Source organism: Sciurus carolinensis, chromosome X (genome assembly GCF_902686445.1).
Source record: "Sciurus carolinensis chromosome X, mSciCar1.2, whole genome shotgun sequence".
Lineage (NCBI taxonomy): Eukaryota > Metazoa > Chordata > Mammalia > Rodentia > Sciuridae > Sciurus > Sciurus carolinensis.
Window position 1 is genome coordinate 57,751,781 of NC_062232.1, and position 26,082 is coordinate 57,777,862.

Genomic DNA, 26,082 nt, shown 5'->3' on the forward strand with positions numbered 1-26,082 from the left:
TGTATCAGTGAGCTCAAAATGCTTTAAGAAATAACAACAACAACAAAAAATAAGTGATGGGAAGCAACAAGAAAAAAGAATAAAACACTGACTCTAGCTTTCATAAGAGAAAGAGCTTTTGCTATTCTGAGTTAAATAGGGTTTCACTTTTCTCATGAATGTGGGGAGATGGAAGGAAAAGTCAAGGACTCATCCCAGATGGAAGTGAAAAGAAGACCCATTGTAAAGCTAAGACTCCCTCTAGCTATCCCTTCAAAGAACAGTGAATTAGTAGTAAACCTGTCCCCCTCACTACTTATTGAACAGTGGAAACAAACATTGGCACAGAGTGAAAAAGAAAAAAATAAATTCTCCAGAGACTTTTTAAGCAAAAGCTAATAACCACACTCATATACAGTTAATGAATTAAAATGCCTGAAACCAAGAATTTTGGTTTGCAGTAGTAAACACAAATTTCTCTGGAAAAGCTTACTTTCATCCTATGACTCAAAAAAAAACAAAGATAAAATTCCAAGAAACATGAATTCATAGTGAAAAGTTACAAAACATTTAAGGGCATAAAGCAACATGAATGTGAAATAGCAGAAAATACAGGCAGCAGAATGAGAGCCATAAAAACTTAAGATATTGGAATTATCAGATAGAATTTGAAATAATATTTATAATATTAAAAAATGAGAGAATCAAGATATTAATAAAGAGCTAGGAGCCATAAAATGTCCAAGCTATTTTTTTAAAAATTCCAAAACAGTTTATAAATAACAACCATAATAATTGAAATATCAAAGTAAAAATTTCAGTGAGCAATTAAGAAATGACTATGCAGATAAGTAAAAAAAAACAATCAAATATAAATAGGGAAAGGAAGTCAAGTAAAGGAAGGAGAATGGGGAGGGGAGGAAAGATAGGAGGGAAAGGGGGAAGAGAAAAGGGAGGATCATGAACTGAAATTGAGTTCCACGCATGTATGAGTTTGTAGGATGAACCAAACTACTATGTATAATTATAAAACTCTAATTTAAAAAAATAAATGACTATGCCCAGGCAGACCAAAATAGAGGCTAAGATCCTCTAGTGATGGTATCCCAACAGAAACACCAAGCTGAATAACTGTATGGACACTGAGTAAATTTGCAAAAGCTAAGGAAACCAGGTGAGAGATGATTGTGCCAGCTTCTAGTATAAAAAAAAAAAAAACGATACACTTATGAAAGCAGGAAGGAAAAAGTTGCTGGCATCATCCCTCCACCAACTCCAATTGCCATAGCATAGAGAGGGAGGCCTCCTGCTTGGGGGAGGAAGCGGAAATTGAGTTCAGGTCTTAGGTCTGAAACTCAGTACCAGGCCCACTATAGTGAAACCAGTGCCAGGCAGACCCCTGTGATCCCTACCACCAAGCCAACATCCCCAGGCTGAGTCACTGGAACTACATTAGAACAAGTGACTGACCGCCTTCTCCACTCCTCCTCCAACTTCAGGAGGCAGAGCATGGAGTATAACTCCACCCACTGGGAGTAAATTATGAAAACTAGTACAGATCTTTATCTTGGAACACAGTTGGAAGACTGCCATGATGAGAACCAGCAGCAGATAGAAGATAAAGGCCTGTACACAGGCCTGAACTTCAGATGGAGCCTCTGGACATGTCCTGGCATCAATCCTGAGTACCAAGACACAGACCATCAGCAACCTGTGCCCCAGTGGGATGGACTCATGTTTTGACCAGCATCACCACTAGCTGTGTATGAACCTTGGTGTATGCCTGAGACTGTACAGGTTCTTATAGCTGTGAGATACAGTTGAGACACAGCTTAGTATCAGCCTAAGTGGCCAAAGGACTTTCACCTATGACACCCCAACCTTAGGCAGCATAGCATAGAGCAAGACCCCATTTGCTGGGAGTAACTCAGGGAAGTAGCCACAAGATTTTGTCCTAGAATTCAGTGCCAGACAGGTGAAATCTAACATTGGGCAGATCCTAATTGACCCCATTCCCAGGCTTGCCTCTCGGTGGAAACTCTGGAACAGTTCCAGTACCAGGGGAAGACTTCTATTTCAACTGGTATCACCTGTGGCTGGTTGCAGCAGTCTTGAGTGATGAGTCTATGTTTGCAATAGGCAATCCATCTGGTCTTAGTGGGCCGTGGGCTCAGGGTGTGATACAGCTTGGTGGAATTAGTGGACACAGGCACAGTATAGGAGCCTGGGGCTAGTGTATCTATGATGATTCTGCCCAGGGCTGGTGGCCTGATCACAGACTGGTGACCATGGACAACTTTCACTTTTATTCAACCCAGTGCTGGAAGTCCTAGCCAGAGCAATCAGACAATAGAAAGAAATAAAGAAATAAGAGGAAGTGGAATGATCACTGCAGTTTATATGACTTTATATATAGAAAATCTAAAGACTCCACCAAAAAACTATTAGAATAAATAGATTCAGTAAAGCTGCAGCATTATAAAATCAACACACAAAACTCGGTAGCACTGCTTTTGCCAACAGTGAATTATCTGAAATAAAATTCAAGAAAGCAATCTTATTTACAATAGCTACAGAAAAAATGGTGCCCAGGAATGAATTTAACCAAAGAGGTGAAAGTTCTCTACAAGAAAACATTGATGAAAGAAATTGAAGAGGCACATACAAAAAAATTTAATGACATTGTGTGTTCTTGGATTGGAAGAATGAATATTATTAAAATGTCCAGACAACCCAAAGAAATCTCCAGATTCAATGAAATCCCTATGAAAATACCAACGACACTCTTTAGTGAAGTACAAAAAGCAATCTCTGTGTGTGTGTGTGTGTGTGTTGCACGGGATTGAACCCAGGGCCTTGCACATGCTAGGAAAAGCACTCTACCACTAAGCTACATCTGCAGCCCAATTCTAAAATTTGTGTGAAACCACACCAAAAATAAATAAATAAAATAAACAAGAATCCTGAGTAGACATAACCATCTTTAGAAAAAAGAACAAATAGGAGGCATTACACTCCCTGTCTTCAAAATATGCTACAAAGCTGTAGTAATGAAAACAGCAATGTCGTAGTCATGTTTACTGCAGCACAATGGACAATAGCAAAGAAATAAAAACGACATAAAGAAAATATGGTACACAAACATAGTGGAATGCTATTCAGACATGAGAAGGAATGAAATCTTGTCATTTGTGATAATGTGGACAAAAGTAGAAATCAGTATTTTAAGTGAAATAAACCAAACTCAGAAAAACAAGTATCACAGAATCTCATTCATATGCTGTTATAGTTTAGATATGAAGTGTCCCCCAAAAGCTCATGTGTGAGACTATGCAAAAGGGTTTAGAAGTGAAATGATTGGGTTAAACTAATCTGCTGATAGGGATTAACAGGGTGGTAACTGTAGGTTGATAGGGCATGGCTGGAAGAGGTGGGTCATTGGATGTGTGCCTTTTTTCTCTGGAGAGCGATGCCGATCTTAGTCTCTCTCTCTCTCTCTCTCTCTCTCTCTCTCTCTCTCTCTCTCTCTCTCTCTCTCTCTCTCTTTCTCTTTCTCTCTTTCTGTTTCTGGATTGTCTTTCCCTGAACTGATTTCCTCTATCATGCCCTTCTGCCTTGATGTTCTGCCTCACCTCTGGCACAGAACAATGGAGTCAGTTGTCTGTGGACCAAAATCTCTGAAACCATCAGTCCCAAATAAACTTTTCCTCCTCTACCTTGCTCTTGTCTGGTCTTTTGGTCACAGCAATGAAAGAACTGACTAAAACATATGTGGAACTTAAAAGTTTGATGTCATAGAAGTGAGAGGAAAATGATAGTTACCAGAGGCTGGGGAGAATAAGAAGAAGGGAGAGATGGGGAAGGAAAAGTTAATCAATGGGTACTAAGTTACAAAGAGATAAGAGCAAGAAGTTCTGGTGTGCTATTACATAGTAGGGTGACTATAGATAATAATGATACCTTTTGTTTAAAATGTAGAAGAAAGTATTTTGACAGTTTTTTACCAAAGAGAAATGGTAAGGAAATAGATATATTTAAACTGATTTAAACATTACACAATGTATACATGTATCAAAACATCATGTTACCTTATGAATTCATCTAGTTTTTGCTTTCATGTATCAGTTTAGAGATAAATGTAATTTAAATTAAAAATAAATGACTATGCAAAACATGTATCTGACATAGGACTTCTGTCCATGTTATATAAAACCTAAAACTAAATAATAAATGGACAAAGAAAAATAATAAGAAATGGTCAAGGATCTTAACTGATGTTTTGCAAAAGGTCAATAAGCACATGAAAAAGTGATAAACATCATTAGACTTCAGAGAAAATTCAAGTAAAAACGCAATGAAATACTAGTGTGTATACAGTAAAATGGCCAAAATTAAAAAGACTAAAAATACCAAGTATTGGAAAGGATGTGGAGACACCAGAATTCTCATACATTGCTTATGTGAATGATTAATTGTTCAATAATTTGGGGACAAAATTTGGCATTCTCTTATAAAGGCAAGAATATACCTAGCTATCTTCAACCCAGCAATTCAACTTATAGGTATTTTCCTCAAGAGAAACAACAAAAAAAAAATGTCTACTGAAAGATTTAGAAGGTTGTTTAAAGTAGCTTCATTCATAATAGGCAAAAAATAGAAGCATGTCAAATGTCCAGTGACAGAATGCATAAACAAATTGTGGTATATTCATACAAAATACTACTCCATTACAGAAAGGAATTACATGATTATGGATGCATCTTTCGATTATTATGCTGAGTGAAAGAAGCTAGATACAAAAGCATACATATTACAGGAGATTTATAGAATTTATATGAAATTCTTAAAAAGGCAAAACTAATCTATGGTGAAAAAATTAGAATAGTTTTTGCCTCTGCCAGTGTAGACTAGAAAGTGGGATAAGGAAGATTTTAGGGATTGTGGAAATATCCAATAACTTAATGGGGTACAAGTTGCATGTCATATCCATTTGTACAGTTAACATCAGTGTGTTTCAATACAGTTAAGACATATCTTAAAAAATACCTATAAAATAATAATCAAGTTGAGGATGGGACAGGGAAACAAACAGATACACATTAAACAAAAATGGCAGAAGTTTCAAAGTTGTTGTAGCTGCATAATAGGTATGTGGGCATCTATTTTACTATTCTGCTTAATTTGTGTATTTTCAAAATTTTTCACAATGAAGTGCTTTAAAAATACACTAGAACTGATAAACGTTTCCATAGAAAAGAAAATGGAAATCTAGTAGATAAATCTTAAGAAATGGTAAAGACTGCAAAACCCAGAAATAAATAGAAAAATAAAAAGATAAAAATATATAGTGAGAATATATCACATACTTTCAACTGGAATTCCACAAATATAGGAGAGGAAGAATGGCCCAGAGATAATATTTGCAGAAATAATGGTTGGCAATTTTCCATAACAGATGAAAGACAAGAATCCAAATAAATCTCAAGCAGGGAAAGAAAGGAAAAGAAGTAACAGCCATCCACATCTAGGCCTAAAATAGTGGAGAAAAGCGTGGAACATTTGAATATCAAAATAAAAACAAAGATTTGATTTGATGTGTCAATTTGAGCATGACAGGGTGCCCGTAATAAACATTGTTTCCAATGTGTCTGTGAGGTTGTTTCTGGATGAGATTAGCATTTGAGTCAATGGACACAATAAAGTAGATTGCCCTCCCAAATGTGGTTGAACATCATCCAATCCACTAAGGACCTGAATGGAACAAAAGACAGAAAAATAATTTGTCCCTTTTCCCCTGCCTCATTGCTCCAACTGGACAACTCATCTCATCTTTTCCTGCCCTTGGACTGAGATTTATACCAGCTCCCTGCTACTCAAGCTTTTAAACTTGGATTTAATTACACCATCAGCTTTCCTGAGTTTTCCACTACCAGATGGCAGATCATGGGAATTTTCAGCTCCATAATTATATAAGCCAATTCCTCATAGCTATCGATATGGCTAGACTATTGGTTCTGTTTCTCTAATACACATACATAGGGAAAATCAGTGACATTAGAATGACAACTAAATTCTCAATAGCAACAATGGAAACTAGAAGATAGTGGTATATTTTAAAATAGTGAGAGAAAAGACGAAACAAAAAGAAATAGTTGGGCTGGGGATGTGGCTCAGTGGTATAGTGCTCACCTAGCATGTGTGAGGTACTGGGTTTGATTCTCAGCACTGCATATAAATAAATTAATTAATTAAACAAAGGTCAATCAACAACTGAAAATATATTTTAAAAAACAAATGACCAAAATCTAATAGTAGAATTAAATTCAAGTGCATTTGTATAAAACTGCACTGAGATTTCATCTCACACCAGGCAGAATGGCAGTCATTAAGAGTATAAATAATAATAAATGCTATAGAGGATGTGGAGAAAAAGGAACACTTTTACATTGTTGACAGGACTGTAAATTAGTACAACTGCTATGGAAATCAGTATGGAGGCTCCTCAAAAGACTAGGCATGGGACCACCTTATGTCCCAGCTATACTACTTCTCTGTATTTACCCAGAAGAATTAAAGACAGCTTACTACAGTGATACGTGAAAACCCTTGTATATTGCAGCAGAATTCACAATAGCCAAACCATGGAACCAGCCTAGGTGTCTGTTATGGTTTGGATATGAGGCGTCTCCCAAAAGCTCATGTGTGAGACAACGCAAGAAGGTTCAGAGGAGAAATGACTGAGTTGTGAGAGCCTTAATCCAATCAGTGAATTAATTCCCTGATAAGGATTAACTGAATGGTAACTGAAGTGATAGGGTGTGACTGGAGGAGGTGGGAACTGGAGCATGACTTTGAGGTATAAACTTTGTATCTTGAGAGTGGAGACTCTCTCTCTGCTTCCTGATGATGTGAGCTGCTTCCCTTTGCCACACTCTTCCACCATGATATTCAGCCTTGCCCCAAGCCCTGAGAAATGGAGCTGGCCTTCTATGGACCTATGGAAACGTGAGCCCCCAAATAAACTTTTCCTCCCCTACAGTTGTGCTGGCCAGGTCTTTTAGTCACAGCAGTGGAAAAAAAAAAAAGCTGACTGAAACAGTGTCCATCAATGGATAAAGAAAATGTGGTATATATACATAATGGAGATTTATTTAGCCATAAAGAAGAATTAAATTATAGAATTGGCAGGAAAATGGGTGAACTAGAGACCATCAGATTAAGCAAAAGAAGTCAAACTCAGGTTAAGGGTCATATGTTTTCTCTCATATGTGGAATCTAGAGAGGAAAAAGGAAAACAAAGGTGGGGTGGATTTCCTAAAAATCAAAGAGCAATCAGAAAAGGAAGGAGACAGAAGGGTGGGAGGGAGGGGGAAGAACTGGAGAATGATATTGGCTAAATTATAATGTTATGTTGTGTGCATATACAATGTGTATCAACAAATCCCATCAATATGTACAACTATAATGCACCAATAAAAAATGAAAAAAAATGCATTTGTGAAAGTGCCCATAGATCAAGCTTTATTTCAATAAATAAAAACTGTCAGAATGGAAAATAAAGTCCACTTCTTTTTAAAAATTTTTAAAATTTTATTTGTTCTAATTGATTGTACATGACAGTAGAATGCATTTATACATTTTGCATTTTTGATAGATCATCCATAAATGGAGTGTAATCTCCCATTTTTCTGAATATACATATTGCAGGATCACGTCAGTCATGCAGTCATATATGTACATGAGGTAATAATGTCTGTTTCACTCTACTATCATTCTTTCCCCAATACCCCTTCCCTTCCTAAAGTCCACTTCTGATGTTCACAAGAAGCCTATATTTATTTATTGGTTCTTTTTAGTTATATGTAACAGTAGACTCCATTTTGACATAATTATATAAGCTGGAATATATCTTGTTATAATTAAGACCCCAAGTACCTCTCCTTCCCCTTTCCTCTCCCCATTACTTGCTCCTTTCCTTTCTATTGATCTTTCTGCCATTTACCCATGTTATTTTTAAATTAATTTCTTATAGATGTACATAATGGTGAGATTTACTGTGATATGTACATATATGTACATAGAAAAATAATGTCAGATTAATTCCACTATCTTTCCTTTTCCCATCCCCTTTCCCTTCATTCCTCTTTGTCTATTCCACTGAACTTCTATCCCCCCCTTATTGTGGGTTAACTTCCATATGTCAGAGAAGACATTTGACCTTTGGTTTTTGGGGAATAGCTTATTTCACTTAGCATAATATTCTCCAGTTCCCTCCATTTACTGGCAAATGCCATAATTTCAATCTTATTTATGACTGAGTAATATTACATTGTGTATATATACCACATTTTATTTATCCATTTGTCTCTTGAAGGGCACCTAGGCTGGTTCCATAGCTTAGCTAATGTGAGTTGAGCTGCTATAAACATTGATGTGGCTGTGTCACTGCAGTAGGCTGATTTTAAGTCCTTTGGGTATAAACTGAGGAGTGGGATAGCTGGGTCAAATGGTGGTTCCATTCCAAGTTTTCTAAGGAATCTTCATACTGCTTTCCATAGTGTTTGCACCAATTTGCAGTCCCACCAACAATGCATGAGTGTACCTTTTCCCCCATCCTCACCAATATTTATTGTTACTTGTATTCTTGAGAACGCCATTCTGACTGGAGTGAGAAGGAATCTCAGTGTAGTTTTAAATTGCATTTCTCTAATTGCTAGAGATGTTGAACATGTTTTCATTTCATTTCACTTGTTGACCATTTGCATTTCTTTTTTTGAGAAGTGTTTATTTCCTTTGCCATTTATTGATTGTATTATTTGGAGTTTTGGTGTTATGCTTTTTAAGTTCTTTTTATATTCTGGATATTAATACATTGAGTTACAGGTGACAAAGATATTCTTTCATTCTGCAGGCTCCCTCTCTTCATACTCTTGATTGTTTGCTTTGCTGTGAAGAATTTTTAATTTGATGTCATCCCACTTATTGATTTTTTATACATTTATTTTATTTATTCATTTTTATGTAGTGCTGGGTGTCAAACCCAGAGCCTCACACATGCTAGGCAAGTTCCCTACCACTGAGCTACAACTGCAGACCCATTTATTTATTTATTTATTTTACTTTTTGCACTTTAGAAGTCTTGTTAAGGAAGTTAGTTCTTGAGCTGATATGTTGGAGTACTGGGTCTACATTTTCTTATAGCAGGTGCAGATTTTCTGGTCTAGTTCCTAGGTCTTAGATCCACTTGGAGTTGAGTTTTGTGCAGGGTGAGAGAGAGGCATTAAATTTCATTCTGCTACCTATGGATTTCCAGTTTTCCCAGCAACATTTGTTAAAGAGTCTATTTTTTTCTCCAGTGTATTTTTGGCACATTTGTCTAGTTTGAGATAACTTTATTGACGTGGGTTTGTCTCTGTGTCTTCTATTCTATTCCACTAGTCTTCATGCTGGTTTTGGTGCCAATACCATGGTGATTTTGTTACTATAGCTCTGTAGTATCATTTATGGTATGGTGTTGTGATGTCTCCTGTTTCACTTTTCTCACTAAGGATTGCTTTACCTATTCTGAGCCTCTTATTTTTCCAAATGAATTTCATGACTGCTCTTTCTATTTCTATGAAGAATGGCATTGGAATTTTGATGTGAATTTTATTAAATCTGTATGACGAAGAAGCCTATATTTAAAGTATGGGCACAGAAAATTTAAAAATGAAGGATGAAAAGTATACTAGGAAAATACTAGCCATAATGAATCTGGATTAGTTATATTAATATCAGAAAAAAGGAACTTTATCTTAAAAGGTGTCATCTGCCATAAAGATGATCTCAAATAATGATAGAAACTTCAATTCACCAGAAAAAATGTAATTCTAAACCTGGTACCACTATATAACATAGCTTCAAAATATATAAAAAAGAAAATAGACAAATCCATAATCATAATGGAAGATTTTAATACACCACTCTTGATCATTCCTAAATTAAGCAACAAATGGATTTAGTATATTTAAATGACAATTAACAAGTTTGATCTATGTATATTGTATATCTATATCTAAATGCTTACACACATGCAAAAATACAATGCAGTCAACAGTTGTTAAATTAATTTTGTTTTCAACCACACATGTAATGTATATGAAAACTGACCACCTATTGAATCTTAAAGCAAGTCTTATCAAATTTTAAAAGACAATTTATTCAATGAATCTGCACATCACGTACAACCTCAAGACTGAGATCCTAATTAGAATAAAGTATACTCCATGTTTATATAAATATGTCAAAATATATTCTACTGTCATGTATATCTAAAAAGAACAAATAAAATTTTTTAAAAGAATTAGTTTAAAACTAGAAAAACATGTTTGTGAATTAAGAAAAATACTTCTAAATAACTCAAAGTAACTTATGAATCAAGTATATATATTAATGAAAATAAGAAAATGTTTAGAATTTGAATGATATAAAAATATCATCTTGTGAGAACTTAGGATATAGAGTATGGCTAAAGGAGAACATAGGAAAATATTATAGATTCAAATGCTCATATTATAAAATAAGAATTAATGAGCTAAGTACCTGAAGTAGAAGTTCAGAAATACATATTAAGTAGAAAAAAACATTAGAAAATGCCTACCAAAAGAAGGAAGCAAAAATATATAGAAAATGAGTTAATGTATAGGAAACATACATATAACTGAGAAGATCAACAAACCCAAACATTTTTTAAAAACTTATAACATTGAAAATTCTCTTGTCAGATTTTATAAAAAATAGAATACAAATTAAAAAATCAGGAATTAAATTTGGACATAATTATCCAGGATGAAGAAATTGAAAAAATAAGAGGATATTATGAACAAGTTTATACCAAAAAGTTTGAAAACAAATTAACAGACAAATTTATAGAGAAATATTAGGAAATAAACCTGACTCAAGAAGAAATGGGAAGCTGGGTGTGGAGACGCATGCCTGTAATTTCATCAGTTCTGAGGCTGAGACAGGAGGATTGAAATCAGTCTCTGCAATGGCAAGGCTGCTAGCAACTTAGTGAGATCCTGTCTCTAAATAAAATACAAAATAGGGCTGGGGATGTGGCTCAGTGGTCGAGTGCCCCTGCATTCAATCTCTGGTACCCGCCCCCCCCAAAAAAAAGGAATGGGAAAGAAACAGAATAGTCCTAAATTCATTATAAAATTTAAAATGGTAGTTAAAACACTCCCAGAAGGAAAAATTAGGCCCATATGTTCTTCTCATGAACTCTATCAAACACTCAGGAAATGACTATTGGTACTTTTCTACTAACTCTTCTATAGAAAAAGAAAACTTTAAAAGGAAAAGGAAAGAGAAAGATCACTCTCCAAGAAGTTTCATAAGGCTAGTAATAACATTAACTCCTGAACCTAAACAGAAAAGGACAAAAATGGAGAATTTTAGTCATAGATGCAAAAATTATAGAGTAACCAACTGGATCCAGCAATGTATTAAATGATAATATGTTAAGTGCAAGTTGTGTTTATCCTAGGAATGGAAAGTTGATTTAACATCAGAAAATCAGCTATTATAATTCACTATATAATCAGATCAAATAAATTAGTTCATCTTAATAGATGAAGAAAAAATGTTTTGTAAAATTCACCTTTTACTTATGATAAAACTCTTACCAAAGCAGAAACAGAAAAAAACTTAATACATAAAAGATAACTACTAAAAGCTTAGAATTTTCATTCTACTTAAGAAAAAATGCTTAAAACATTCTATTTCAAATCAGGATTAGACAAAAGTGTTCATTTCACTTCTATTGCACATTGAACTAGATGATCTAGCTAGTGCAATACAGCAGAAAGAGGGAGGAAAAATAAGAATTGGAAAGGGGAAAGTAAAATGATCATTATTTTCAGATGATATAATTGACTACAGACAAAATCCAAAATATCTATAGAAAATGTTTTATAGTTAGAGGATATAGTAAGGTTGCAAAACACAAAAATAATATACAATAAAATCAACTTCATTTCCATGTTTACCAGCAAGAAATAGTGGGAAAATATTTGTAATAAACAATAACATTCAAAATAGCACCTGAACAATCAAGCACTCATGAATATATTTAATACATATTTAAGACTTCTATGGAGAAAATTACGGGACATTATAGAAAGACCTTAAAATATATAAATAAATGGATAGGTACATTCCATTCCAGGTTGGACTGCTCAATATTGTAAATATTTCATTTCGACAAAAATTGATCTATAGAGTCATGAAAGTGTCAATGAAAATCTTAGTGGATTAATTTTATGGAAAGGGACAATCTGCTTCTATAATTTACATGAGAGTGTAATGTACCAAGAGTAACTAAGGCACTCTTAAAAAAAAAACATGGTTCAGAGTCTGATGATACATCAAAAATTACAAGACTGTAGTAAGTCAGATATCATAGTATTTACCAAATTCAAACACATATTTACCCATGGAATAAAATACAGGGCCAAGAAATGTGTGTGTGTGTGTGTGTGTGTGTGTGTGTGTGTGTAAAATTTATGACAGTTGTCATTAAGGATCAATTGATAAAAATAAATATTTCAATAAATGAGGCTGGGACTACTGGTTATCCATATGAAATAAATAAAATTAGACCACCTACTTCATATCACAAACAAAAATTAATTTTAGATAATTTAAAAGCCTAATTAAAAGACAAAATTATAAAACTTTGAGAAGATGTCATGGGAGAAAATTTTATGATTTTGGGATAGTGAAGGATTCATCAGCCAGATAAGAAAAGTATAAGCCATAAATGAAAAGAAATAAAAACATGGCTACATTAAAAATGTGTTTACATTAAGTGATGATTTGGGAAAAGATATCTGCAACACATATTGATGGACAAAGAAGATGTCTAAAATACAGAAACCACTTGTTTTGTGGTGCTGAATATTGAACCCAGGACCTTGCACATGCTAAGTATGCACTCTTAAGCATTGCACTACACCCTCAGTTCTACATAAACAACTTTAAAATTTCAATAAGAAAAATTGATAAAGATCTGAATAGCAGATTCAGTGGAAGAAATATGAATTACCAATACACATATAAAAGATACTTGATGTCATTAATAATCAGAGAAATGCAAATTAAAATACCATATTACAGTTATCAAATTAGCAAAAAAGAGTAAATGTGACAAGTGTTGAGAATAAGGATGCATGAGAACTTATATTGCTGAAAAGGTTGTAAACTGGCACAACCAATTTAAAAAACAACAAGGCACTATCCATTAAAATTGAAACTGCATATACTATAACCCCAAAATTTCTTTAAGTAAAATTCTACATGTGTATTTTCAAACTTATGGATCACCAACCATTAGTGGTTTACACAATAAATTTTGTGGATAATAAGCAGAAGTTTTGAAAATGAATGTGAATAGTATTAAAAATATCAGAATACATCACAGGTAGGAAATATTAGTATGATTCAGCAAGGTATTTGACTCTGTTATATGCTGAATGTATGTTAGTGTGATTCAGTTATATGCTATATATGTGTTATACTTACAAAATGGAATATTGTTCAGCAATGAAAATGAATGAAATATAGTTATGTGAAACAATATGAATGAATTTAAAAACATGATGATGAAAGAAAAAAACCAGGTCCCCCAAAATATCTATGATCTATGGTATGATTCCATGTACATGAAGTTCATAGATATGCAGAACTAAGCAATATATACTTAAAGATTTATGTGGCAAAATCATAAATGAAAGCAAGGAATAAGCACAAAAATCAGGCTGTTGGTTACCTCTGAGGAGGGAACAAAGGCAATGGAACTGGCAGAGACTCATGAGTTTCAAACTGGGTAGAGAGAGTGAGGATATTTGAGAGGCATGTGGTATTTTTTTAGGTTCTGGAAATCAAACCCAAGACCTCATGCATGCTAGGCAAGTACTCTAACAACGAGCTATGGCCCCAGCCACAAGAGATATGTGATTTTTAATTCTTGCATGTATTTTATTTAAAAAAAAATTAACAATTTAGTATTTATTAAAAATAACTTTTAAAACTCAAGTTCCAATTTATTGAGACACCTGACAGTTTTTGTTACTTTTTTTCTTTTGTCTTGAATGCTTACAGAATTTTAAAATATTTTATATCCGCATTTTCTACCACTCTACCTAAAAAAGGCCAAAGAAAAATACTTTTTCATCACTATCTAAGGTTCACTTTTAAGTATTTCAATCCTAGAGTAAAGAGAAATAAAAACTGCATTTTTGGAGGATAAAGAATATATCCCCCATTCTAGTCTTAAACCTCCAGGTTGTTCATATTTCCTGAGGTTACCAACATGGCCCTCATTGATACTCATGTTTTAAACAGTTCTGCTAACAGATGCATGAAATGGCTTAGCAGCATAAGTAGAATAAAATCATATCTGTAAAAATTAATCAGCTGTGTGCTCACAGGAGATTTGTGCAACAGAGAAGTACTTGAAATATATGTGAATCTGAAATCCAGAGATTTACATATAAAATAACAAGATCATGAAAATGCACTAACCTAGAAGGTTAACATCATGCTTTACAATGAAAGGAAGAGTATCCTGAATATTATGTGTATTGTCTGCTGGATACTCAAACTGGTCAATTCTGAGCATGAAAAGGGAGAGAGAATTTTCCTATTCAAAGGTCTAAAAATGAATTTTAATCATTTCTGTACCACAGGTAATTAAAAGAGTCTAATGAAATGATTCTGTTAATAGTTTTAGCCATGGTGTTGTGAAAGTATAGAATGGTGCTTTGAAAGAGAATTATCATGGAATCTTTCATTAACTGAAAAAACAAATAACTTTATCCAAAGTATATATGATGCCATTTCTGGTCCTGGGATTTCAATGAGAATTATTAACTGTAATTGTCTCCTTTCTTTAGAAACCCAAAATGTACTTATTCTGCAACTGCTTTGGCAGATTATACCCCCTAAAATCTTAAATAATATCCCCCAGCCTAATAAAACTCTTCTGTCCATTCAAAGTAGGTTAGTATGATGCTTTCAAATAATAGTAATATGTCAAGCAAACAATAAAATGCAAGTAAAAGTAAACTAATAATGATATTTTATTGAGAATCTTCTAATCAGAAGCTGATCCCACCTACACATTAATATGAATATTAAGTGCAGTTAAAATGTTTACCTATTTGAAAAGTAAGTAGCATTATGATTGTTTCTGTTTAAATATTATTTCATCTTTGCTTTAAATTGTTTGAACAGAGATATTCTATATCAAATATCTGTGGTTGATATTATCTCAAAATCACCTTTATTAAGTCCACTATTTCATTCCTGATGAACATACTCAACCTTGTCTTCAATTATTTGTCAAGAATAATTGCCATTGAATTTCATCAGAAAGTATTAAAGTGCCTTTTGGGTGTTTGGCCCCATTTTAATACATGAGGGTTTTCACAGTAATGCATTTTGTCTACAAGAATCTTCTTCAGATATTAAGAGGATATGATATTGTGATTTCAGGAGAAATAGATATTAAAAGGATATGATAGTTATATAGCATGATTCTTCTATAAATTTAGTTATGGAATGTGAAATAAAGTTTGAAGGCAAGGGAAAATACCTCTTGGAACAAATTTACACTAAATAACACATTTTCCCCAATGAGTATGAAGTATAGCGATATTAAGGGGGTACAATGTTGTGATTTCAGGGGAAATAGACAGATTTGAGTGTCTAACACCAGAACTCATCACATAGAACATATTGAGAATGTAAACAGAAATTACCAAAGAATAATCAAGTGATGATGCTGGCAATTAATCAGGTGATTTTTTTTACTGAGTCATTACTACTACATTGTCTCTTGGCATACATCTTTTTCCTTACTTCCCTTAACATGACACCTAATGTGAGTGGCAGCAACATAGCATAGAAGAGTGAGTGCCCCAATTAGGAAACTAAAGAGTTGGGTTCAAGTCCCAGCTTTGTGTGATCTTAGACCAGTACTTTTTGCCTGAGACACAATTGCCTCATCTGGAAACCAAGTAGTTAACTTTGAAAGTCTTTTCCATCCTTAACAATTTTGATCTTATAATGATATCCTTTTCCTATTTCTATGACATTTTTGTTGTACTTAGGAATCAGTGACCTGGAAGAATGGAAATGTGTTCACGATATCTCAGGTAAATTGCCTTGCTTTGATTGGTATACAGTGGACATACACTAAATGAATATTGTCAAGTAATGTGCCATAAGTGGGAACTATAATGATGATTTGAATTATTGTGTAATATGGATATTAATATGTATTTTGAGTTCTTTAGATGACTTTGGTGACAGCAATAGTGTTGGCAATCTTCCCAACATTTACTATCTCCAAAGGTTGAAATGTTGGGGTAGGTGGAAAAAACTGATAATAGATGACTTTATCCATCTGTGTCATTTATAAGAGGCTTGATAGCATCCATCACTATAACACATACTCATTGGGACAAATGTGTTATTTAGTGTAAAATGGTTCCAAGAGGTATTTTCCTTTGCCTTCAAACTTCATTGCACATTCTGTAATCAAATTTATAAAAGAATCATGCTATATAAATCTAACAGAACATCATAAATGGATACATCTGGATTATTATTTCAGGGCAAGTCAGTGTCTTTATAGTATTTTAAAAAAGAATTACCATAATCAAAGATATTCTCATGTGTCAAGACAAGTTGTTAAGCAGAATAGAAAGCAATTATGGACTTATTTGAGTGGCATCATGGAGTTACCATTGACTCATTTCTTTTATCCATCAAATGCTTGTAGTCACCCAGGCCTCTAAAATTGAGAATCAGACAGACTCAATATGAGGTAGTAATTGCAATAATAGTTTTAGATATTCTGGTATTCTGGTTTACTACATGTGCAAAAAACATATAAACAGCAGGCTTGAGACTGCTCTGTTTTGAAAGGCCTTGAATCTTGGTTTGTATCTGGGAAAGTAGACTTGGGGTGGGCTCCCATCATTCCTTATCTGGTAAGGATGGCTTCCTGTGCCTAAACAGTACAGGCAATGGGTTGAACACCTGCCTCCCTTCTGGAGGTCTGGAATACTGGTACATGCTAGGCACTTGATGCCTATCTGCCTAGCCCCAACAGAAACCTCTGGCACTGAGTTTTTAAAAAAATTTTTTAGTTGTAGATGGATACAATACATTTATTATTTATTTATTTATTATTATGTTTTGCTGAAGATCAAACCTAGTGCCTCATAGAGGATAGGCAAGTGCTCTACCACTGAGCTACAACCCCAGCCCTGGCAATGAGTTTTTAATGGGCTTCCCTGGTAGACATTTCACATGTGCTATCACACGTGAATACTGGAGGAATCAAGCACATCATGTATCACTATACTTGGAGAGGACACTTGTAATTCTGTGCCTATTTTCCTCCATATTCCACCCCCTGCACTTTTTCTCTGATGGTTTTTCTTGGGATTATTTTACTCTAATATATCTCGACCATAAGTATAACTACATTTTGAGTCCTGTGAGTTCTTGTAGCTAATCACTGATCCTGGGGGTGGTTTTGTGGACCCCCTACACATTGTACTATTTTTATATGCTGAAATTCTAGTGTGTTTGTTAGTATTTTTAAAAGTATATGAACTCTGAATCATTTATATATTGAGATGTACCCATCTATTACGCACCCATAATTGAGATAATTACATGCTACATTAAAATTTTGAATCAAACAACAGCGAACTGAATTAGAAAGTGTTCTGACCATATTTCTCACATTTTAAAAAACCTTCCAGAGTAAAAATACTTTATTTTAAATTCCCTTGTTACTAAAGAGATTGGAGAGCTTATGTTTATTAGTCTTATTTCTCAAGAGTACAGAAATAGGGGGTGGGGTAGGAAGAGGTATGTGCATTCAGGAAAATAGGAGAGGATGTGATGAAGAGTTTAGGACAAGGAAGACATCAGAAAAGCTCCCAAATCCAAGGCCTTATCATAGAGTCTAATAACTCTTTTCCATCACACCCAGAATCTCTCTGCTTCACAGGATCCTAGGACAATAATCTCATAAAAACATTTTGTACTACCAATCTTATAAAAACATTTTGTTTCATTTAAATAAGTAAGCACCTGTAAAGAAATTAGCACAATGCCTAGCAAACAAATTATCTCCATTTCTGATGCCTCTGAGGGTAGGCCCTCATCATTTTATGTCTGAATTCCTGTAGTAACCTCCTTCAGACTTTCACTTCTTTGTTTAGTCATTGTGACAGTAATTATTCTCACTTCCTTTTTCCCAAACCCCCAGCAACCATTTTCTACTATGGCAAGTGAAATACCCTCTGCCTAACTTTCAAGGTCCCTACACTACCTTACAAACTTACTTCCATACCAGTGATTCTCTCCATTCCTCTACATCAGTGGTTTTCAAACTTGAGCATGAGTCAAAATCATTTGGAGGGCATGTTAAAACAGAGTTCAATGCCCTCCCTCTGGAGTTTCTGATTCAGTAAGTCTGTGCAGTACTCAACATATGCATTTGTAATTAGTTCCCAGGTAATGCTGATGCTGTGGTCTGAGGACAACTCTCAAAGAAGCCTAACCCTACATTGTCTCTTTGACTTAGTTTTCAGTTATTTTGCTTTCTGTCAATTCTATTAAGTCATTCTTCCTTTTCACATCCATCTATTCTTTCCCAGTCCCACATACCCATCTATGCCCATATATCCTATTTTCTTTACCTGGAATGTTCTCTCCTCCACTAGCCCTAAGATCCTATTTAGTCCCATTCAAGACCCCATTAATGTTTCTATTCTTTGGACTACCACTGCTTGATATACTTTACATCACACAGTCTAATTCTTTATGTGATACTTTTTCTTATTTCATGCATGTGACTTGTATTTTCAAGAATCTGTTTTTTTGGTACTTAAACATTTTAATAATGTATGTTTATTTTCAATTGACACATAGTAGTCATACATATTTATAAGGTACATTGTTGACATTTCAATAAATATAATTCAATTTGCAATGATCAGGATAATTGGCATATCTATCACCCCAGACATTTATCATTACACAGGGGTCATGCTAATCTTCTCTGTATCACTCCCATCTTAGTATATGTGCTACTGAAATGAGCATAATAATGCAAACATTTTATGGCAGGAAATTACATTTTGTTTTCTCTGCATTCCCTGCCCAGTCTAGCACCAGAAGGAATACATATGTTAAATAATCATTTAACTGATTGATTTGTGTGATCGGGTCATCCATTTTGATTGTGAGACTATATGCTTTTCATTCTGTCCATAACTTGGCTCTGAGAAAGGTAAGAATTGCAGGGGTCCAACTTCTGTCTTTAGCTTTACACACAGAAACCACTACAACTCTCGTGCCTACGCTGTGAATATTGCCTGTCATCTTTCCAAATTTGTGTCTGTCTTAATGCACTCAGAATTACAGGGCAATGATTATTACAGAAGATTCTACATAGAACAACGTGCATGATTGCAGCCTTGTATTTAATAGCAAATGGTAGCTGGTTGTTTTGTTCTACCTTAGACTGAGGGAGTATACAGTAAAAAACAATTTGGAGCTGACTGCTGCTTCTGAAGCTTTGTTATACTTCAAGTGCCTCCAACATTTATGACTCTGGCAGACAGTCAAGAGACATACAACATTTTATTTCATTCCATGTAAAAGAGGCTGCAAATTTGTTTCTTCAGTCTGTTGCTATTACTGAACAGAAGATATGGCTCTTTTCAGGTTCAGATAAAAAAATCTTGCTTAATTTTATGATTGCTTGGGGTTGTGGCTTTCACAAAACATCATTCAATGTGAAATAAAAAAATGTGGAAGTTAATCATGAAGCTCAACTGTTTGCTTTTATGTTTGACTGTCATAAATGTAATAAAGCTTAAGTGACTAGAGAAGGTGTAGCAATCCCCTATTCAAGGACAGTTGTGTGTTTTCAATGATTTCTAAATCGGTTCCCTATAATATGTGGTTTCCCTTGATCACAATGAGCAGAGAAGCTACATCGTTTTACCCCTTCTGTGTTAGTCCTGACAAATCCCGGGTTTCTATGGCATTTATTTACTTGTTAAGTTTCAAACCTTTAGATTTTCAAAAAGTGTCTTAGGGTGTGTTTTCATAAAATATATAAATAATTTCAATATCTTTAAAAACAACAGCAGCATGAAAACAGGACCCACCGCTGTTTTGTTCTTGTTGCAACCTTGGCCTTGTAGTAACATAAAAGGAGGGTTTTCTTTTATATTATTCTCAAAAGATCTGAATATCAGCTCATGGGTCAATGGACTGCAAAAGGCAATGCTGGAACACAGATCATTCACAACAAATATTCAGTTAATATTTGTTGATGCAATCATACCCAGCAGGTCATTTGGAACTCCTGTTTATAAGTGTATAGTCTAGACAAGTTCTAATGTTTCTCTGTGGCAACCTATCTGAAACTGAAAGACTTGTGGAGGAGGATTCTACTTGGTTTGAAGCCACTCTGGAAAATTCTATCAAGTCCCATAGAAGAGGAAATTATATAAATTTATGGGTTATGTGTCCAAGTAGGTGTTTGTATTTTTTTAAAGTTCCAAAATGTGTCAGATAACATTTATAATATAAATGTGATCTTACAATAAGAAATATTAATATTATTTTCTTGTACTTTACATATATCTACGATTTTTTCAAAGGCACAGACAGAGGCTTATTTAGGAAAGTAGATACATATTCAAGGGAGAATGGGGGCTGTCTCATGAGAGAGATGCCTTTGGGATAAAGCAAGGAATATACATTCAGGGGAGAATGCCGGCTATCTCCAGAGAGAGAGACTACAACCCCTTGGTGTAGAGTGTTTATATTAATAGAGGGACAGTGGTTAGGGGCTGGACTAGGGTTGGAGGCAGGGTGAAGCTGCACAATTTCATGCCAGTTTTTCCTCGGCTTGAACATTGCCCATCATATTACAAGGGCAGGGTCAAGGGTGTGGGCTAGGGACTTGTTGCTCAGCAGTTGCACTTGTTCCCTGGGTGCTTTTTCGCATCTCAATGATTCATAGGTATTTCCTTCAAGACTCAGTATCTTTCCCTTTATTCTCAAATTCCTATGTCATACCCCCAACATTAGTCCCTTAATCTTAAGGGTTGTTGAGAGGTAAAGATCCATCTTCTATGGCTACTTAGGTTGGCATGCGGCAGTGAACCTGCCTCGCCAGTGGTCAAAGGTCTCATCCTGACTGATATAAAGGATATGGACATTGGGCTCAGCAGTGTGAACAGGTTGCAATTCTTGTGCTGCCGTCCTCTTCACATGGAATTATCATCAAAGTTGATGCCTCCAAAGTTTCACGTAAGGCCACCAAGAAATTTCACTGGAAAAGACATGTCTCCCAAGAAGGGTCTGAGAAGTTCCCAGAGAAAAGGGGGAACTTTACCTAGGACTAGCAGGGTTCTTGGCTTATGGGATGCAAAAGAATTTCAACACACTTCAGTCAAAGGTATAGATAGATGTTTATTTAGAAAAGTAGATACATATTCAAGGGAGAATTGGAGAAATCTCAAGAGGGATTCCTTTGGGGTTAAACAAGGAACACACACTCAAGGGAGAATGCGGGCACTCTCTAGAAGGAAAGACAGCCTATATTTACAAATTCAATCCTGGTGATAACTTTATGGCATACATAGTTTTATTATCCCATTTTAAAGACTAGAAAACTAAGGTACAGAAAAGTTATTTGAATTTCTTCCAGCAAATACCTCTTTAAGTTGCATACTAGAGACGGTTTCATAATTCTGTGTTCCAGCATGCATGCTGTATTTTCCAATATGTTTTTTTTCTTTTTTTTCCAATATGTTTATAGAAGTTATATTAGAGATAGTTTTACAGTTCTATTTTATTAGAAAAGCATATTTGAGAAAAAATAACACTCTTTTCTTCATTTAATCATGTCTAGATGTTGAGATCACATGACTACAAAGAAATTACCACAATTTAGTTGATGACAGTATGACCTAATTGGAGGCAAAGTATATAGGAGGAAATTAGCAGCCTCCTCAAGTGTTTGCTTTTTCAGACCTGAACATATGAAGTGTTAGAATAGAAAAGGAAGGAAAAGGCAAATGTCACAATCTATTTGCCACAATCACAGTCCTCAAGCAGGGGGCTGAACCTGACCTCCTGGGTTGCTGATTACAGGATTTACCAGGGAAAACTGGGTCCTATCTAAAGCACAGATTCCCACTTAATTCAAGTCTTAAAGAATGGTGGTAAATATAATAACAATGTACTTAAGTATATGAACTCAAGAGTGAGATTAAATTGCATTCAAATCCTAGCACCATTACTAACTACCTCTGTATCCTTTGCCAAGTTATTTCAACTCTTTCAGCAACAATTTCTTTATCTATAAAGATGGGGGTAGGAACAAGTAATAATGATACCTAGCACATCAAACCGTTAGGAAGATTATTTGGCATATGATGCATGTAAATGCTTAGCCTACGAAAATGCCCAAAATGTCACATTTTAGGAAAATACATTCCAAGTAGAACAAGATAAAGGAAGTCTGGTATTAGGTATATGAGGAGAAATTGCAACTTATAAGACTTGAAAGGATTCATTATGGGTCATGGAAGACCCAGAAGGTTATGCTAAAGGGATGGGTCTTATCTTGTAGTCACTATGGAAGAACAGAAAGTTTATGAATGGGCAAGTCCAAACAACATCAAATACAGTCTCACAAAATAGTTTCAATTTTCTAAATAGCTTTCTTTTTTTTTTCTTTGGCAGTGCTGGGATTGAACCCAGGGCCTTGTGCATGCTAGGCAAGAACTCTAACACTATGCTTCTTCCCTGGCCCAAAGTATTGATTTTGAATGGGAAAACAAATCAATTCTTTCAGGCAGCCTGAACTCACAAAAGTAGTCATATCATGTCTATTCAGCCCCATTGTCAGCATTGCTTATAACATATTCAATATTTATTGTTTTATAATTACATAATTGTAATAACAATAAAAATTGACATTTGAACATTTTACCTTGTACCAAAGACTGAAAATGCTGTCTTTTTACACTTCACTGTAAATGTACAGTTATGAAGAAGAGCCATTGTTACTTTGATATTCTAAATTATTCCTTGGAGTTGGACAATGCAGAAGAATAAAAGTAAAATGAAAGTAGTGTTTGCAAAGAAGGTTAATTTATTAACAGGAAGTTAGGAAATTACAGCCAGTACCCAATCCTCCAGGGGTCAGGAATACTGGACCTCACTTGCCAAGAAAATTTAAATGTCATAGTTGAAATGGTCCTGAGGCCAAAATAGAGAAGTCCAAAAGTGGGGAGTCAATCTGAGGTTCACCAAGGGGAGTGGGGATGAGAGAAGAGAAAAATCATAAGTGGAGGAATAAAGCAGTATTAAAAACCAGAGGATCAAATAGGTTAACAGCTAAAACTGGATATGAGGCCAAAACAGATGCAAGCTTGGAGAATAAAGATTTTGGAGAATGTGTGGAGTCATATCCATGAAACTAAGGACAGAATTAGACAAAGTAGATTTGATTCAGGATGATATGGACTAATGATTTAATTGGACAGTGAAATGAATCTGACATAGTTTTCCCATGTACATATATGAAAACAACATAGTGAATCCCACCACCATGTACATCCATAAGAATGGAACCCTAACTTGAATGAGATATATTCCATGCTTGTATAATTATATCAAAATGGATTCTGCTGTCATATGTAACTAAAAAGAACCAATTTAATAAAGAAAATAATGAGGGAAAAAGTTGGGAGTCTGTTTATAAATCCTGAATAAACTGTGAAATTACAGAAAACTTAAAGACATGATGGCTTCATACTTGAATTGGAGAAATTTGTAGAAGGACTCTTAACTTACAGTTGAATGGAAATTGAATGGAAGTAGTTTTCTCTGGGAAACATAACTATTGATTTTTGTGCTATAAAAAGTTTTGTAAACTAGTAAGTTTAAGCCATTCAGATAGGCATTCTTTCTCCTTCTTGCCACTGTACTTAGGAGAGAATGAGGGAAAATGTCAGTTAAGTTCGTATTGATGATTTTTGAAATGACATTTGGCACAATATGGAAATAGCTAAGCAATTTATAGTACATCAACCTGTTAAAATTCCACAGAGCATGAAAACAGATATACAAAAACTGAGGTAAAATGGAAAACTAAGTTTTAATAAAGGACAAAATAGTATGCAAAGTCCAATTATAGCTATCTGAGTACATATTTATAAATATATTAATAGAGACTGGAAAGAAACATGGAGAAAAAGTATTGTTACAGTGGTGAAGCTATAAATATTCTTTACAGAAATTTTGTAGTTGACTCCTTTAACAATGCTTTTTATTTCATCTTCAAGAGTAATTAATGCTTTTTCACAAAATGTTTAAGGAGTAAATGATTGTGGGAAGAAAAAAGTAAGAGTTCTCTAATTCAATATTCATTTTCATTCATTTACATATATTCCTGCATATAATGGAAAGATGAGTCCATTCCCCAGTTTGGGACAATGATTGAAGATTACACTCTTGACTCCCTTCTTTTCTCGATCTATTCTCTCTTTCTGGCTGTCATGTCCACAGCTTAGTTGTGCCAGATCAGTGGGGTAGGTTGCAAGAAAGCCAAAGAAATTGCCCAGAGACAGCACAGGAGACATGATTTATTGGGGAAAACTTATGGGAGACAGTGACTGCTCCAAGAAGAGTTCAATGGTGACAGGCTCAACAGACAGCACCGCTATCCCTCAAGGTGCTTTGCTAAGTAGTGCCTCCTCTCTTCTCAGTGTTTTGTCCAATGATGACTGGCTGGATAAGTGACATGTGTCCTTTCCACAGTGCCCTCAGTTCCATGCCTGTCCCCATTAGAGGGAAGTTTTGTATCTTTGACTGCAGAAGCAGTCACATCATCAGTGTTAGCTTCCTTGAATGACCAGTATCCCAAGGAGCAACTGTCCTGGTGTACATGCAAGAATGTAGCTTTCTACAGATAACACTATGTTGCCCTAGTTCCCAGTGTGCCTAAGCGAAAATTAATGTCCTTAAAGATAATATATATCTGGTCTTATCACCAGGCCTGCTCCCATTGTTCCCTTGACTTGGCTAGGTTTTTTGGGGGAGCAGAAAGAGAGCTTTCAGGGACATGGTATTTTTTTCCTATTCCCTCTTTCTTTAGGGATGACACACTGGCTGATATCATATACTAACTTCAACTACCAACTATGTTTTAGTGATTTTCAAGTTTTGACTTCCATCCTGGTTTTCTTTCCTGATCTTCAGACCACTATATCCATCAGCTAACCACAAAATTAGGAAATTTTGGATAGGCCATGAATCCCTTAAATTCATTATTTCTATCATTTTCCCACCTTCTAAACTTGTTTCTCCTGCTCATTCTCTACTTCAATTAATTGTGGTTCAATTAATTGTGCAGATGAAATTCCTTGACTCTTCCCTTTCCTTTACTAGCAATAAAGCAATTTGCCTATTCCATCAATTCTGTGTCCACAGTATCTTAACTAGACTGTATGTTCCTCAAAGACAAGACAGTGTTGTGTGGATTTCTATGTCCCTGGAGGTATTACAGTGCCTGAAACATTGAAGATACTCTTTTGGTTTGAATTAAATTGAATTTGATGACTGGATATTGATCAGTGTTCATCCTTCCTTGCCTCTTCTCAAAACTACAGGTCCTAGGATATAGTTTGGTTATAAACAAATTAGCACATCAGAGAGCTATTTTTAACCAGAATGTGTTCTGTTGGTCTCTGACTTGTGGGCCAGTTAGGAAGCCAAGTCCCAGGCCAAAATGTCTAAGTGTTCTTTCTTTCCTGCCATGAGCCTACTGTAAGTGCAGGCAAGCCAGAGAAAATAGCAGCAATCCTATCAGAATAGGGACAAAGGAGTGATTCATTTATCAACTATCTGGAGTTTGGAAAGGGATTGAGAGATCCATCTGTCAAAATCTCACCATCCATCAGCAGTATGTTGCCCTGGGCTACCAGCCTGCTTTTAGCTACC

General features: G+C 35.0%; 1 non-coding gene across 1 annotated transcript; it reads right to left on the reverse strand.

Moving 5' to 3' along the window:
* Positions 1-19,045: 19,045 nt before the first annotated feature.
* On the reverse strand, positions 19,046-19,152 carry LOC124972727 (U6 spliceosomal RNA). Its single transcript, XR_007106517.1, has one exon. It is a non-coding gene; the product is annotated as a U6 spliceosomal RNA (small nuclear RNA).
* Positions 19,153-26,082: the final 6,930 nt, after the last annotated feature.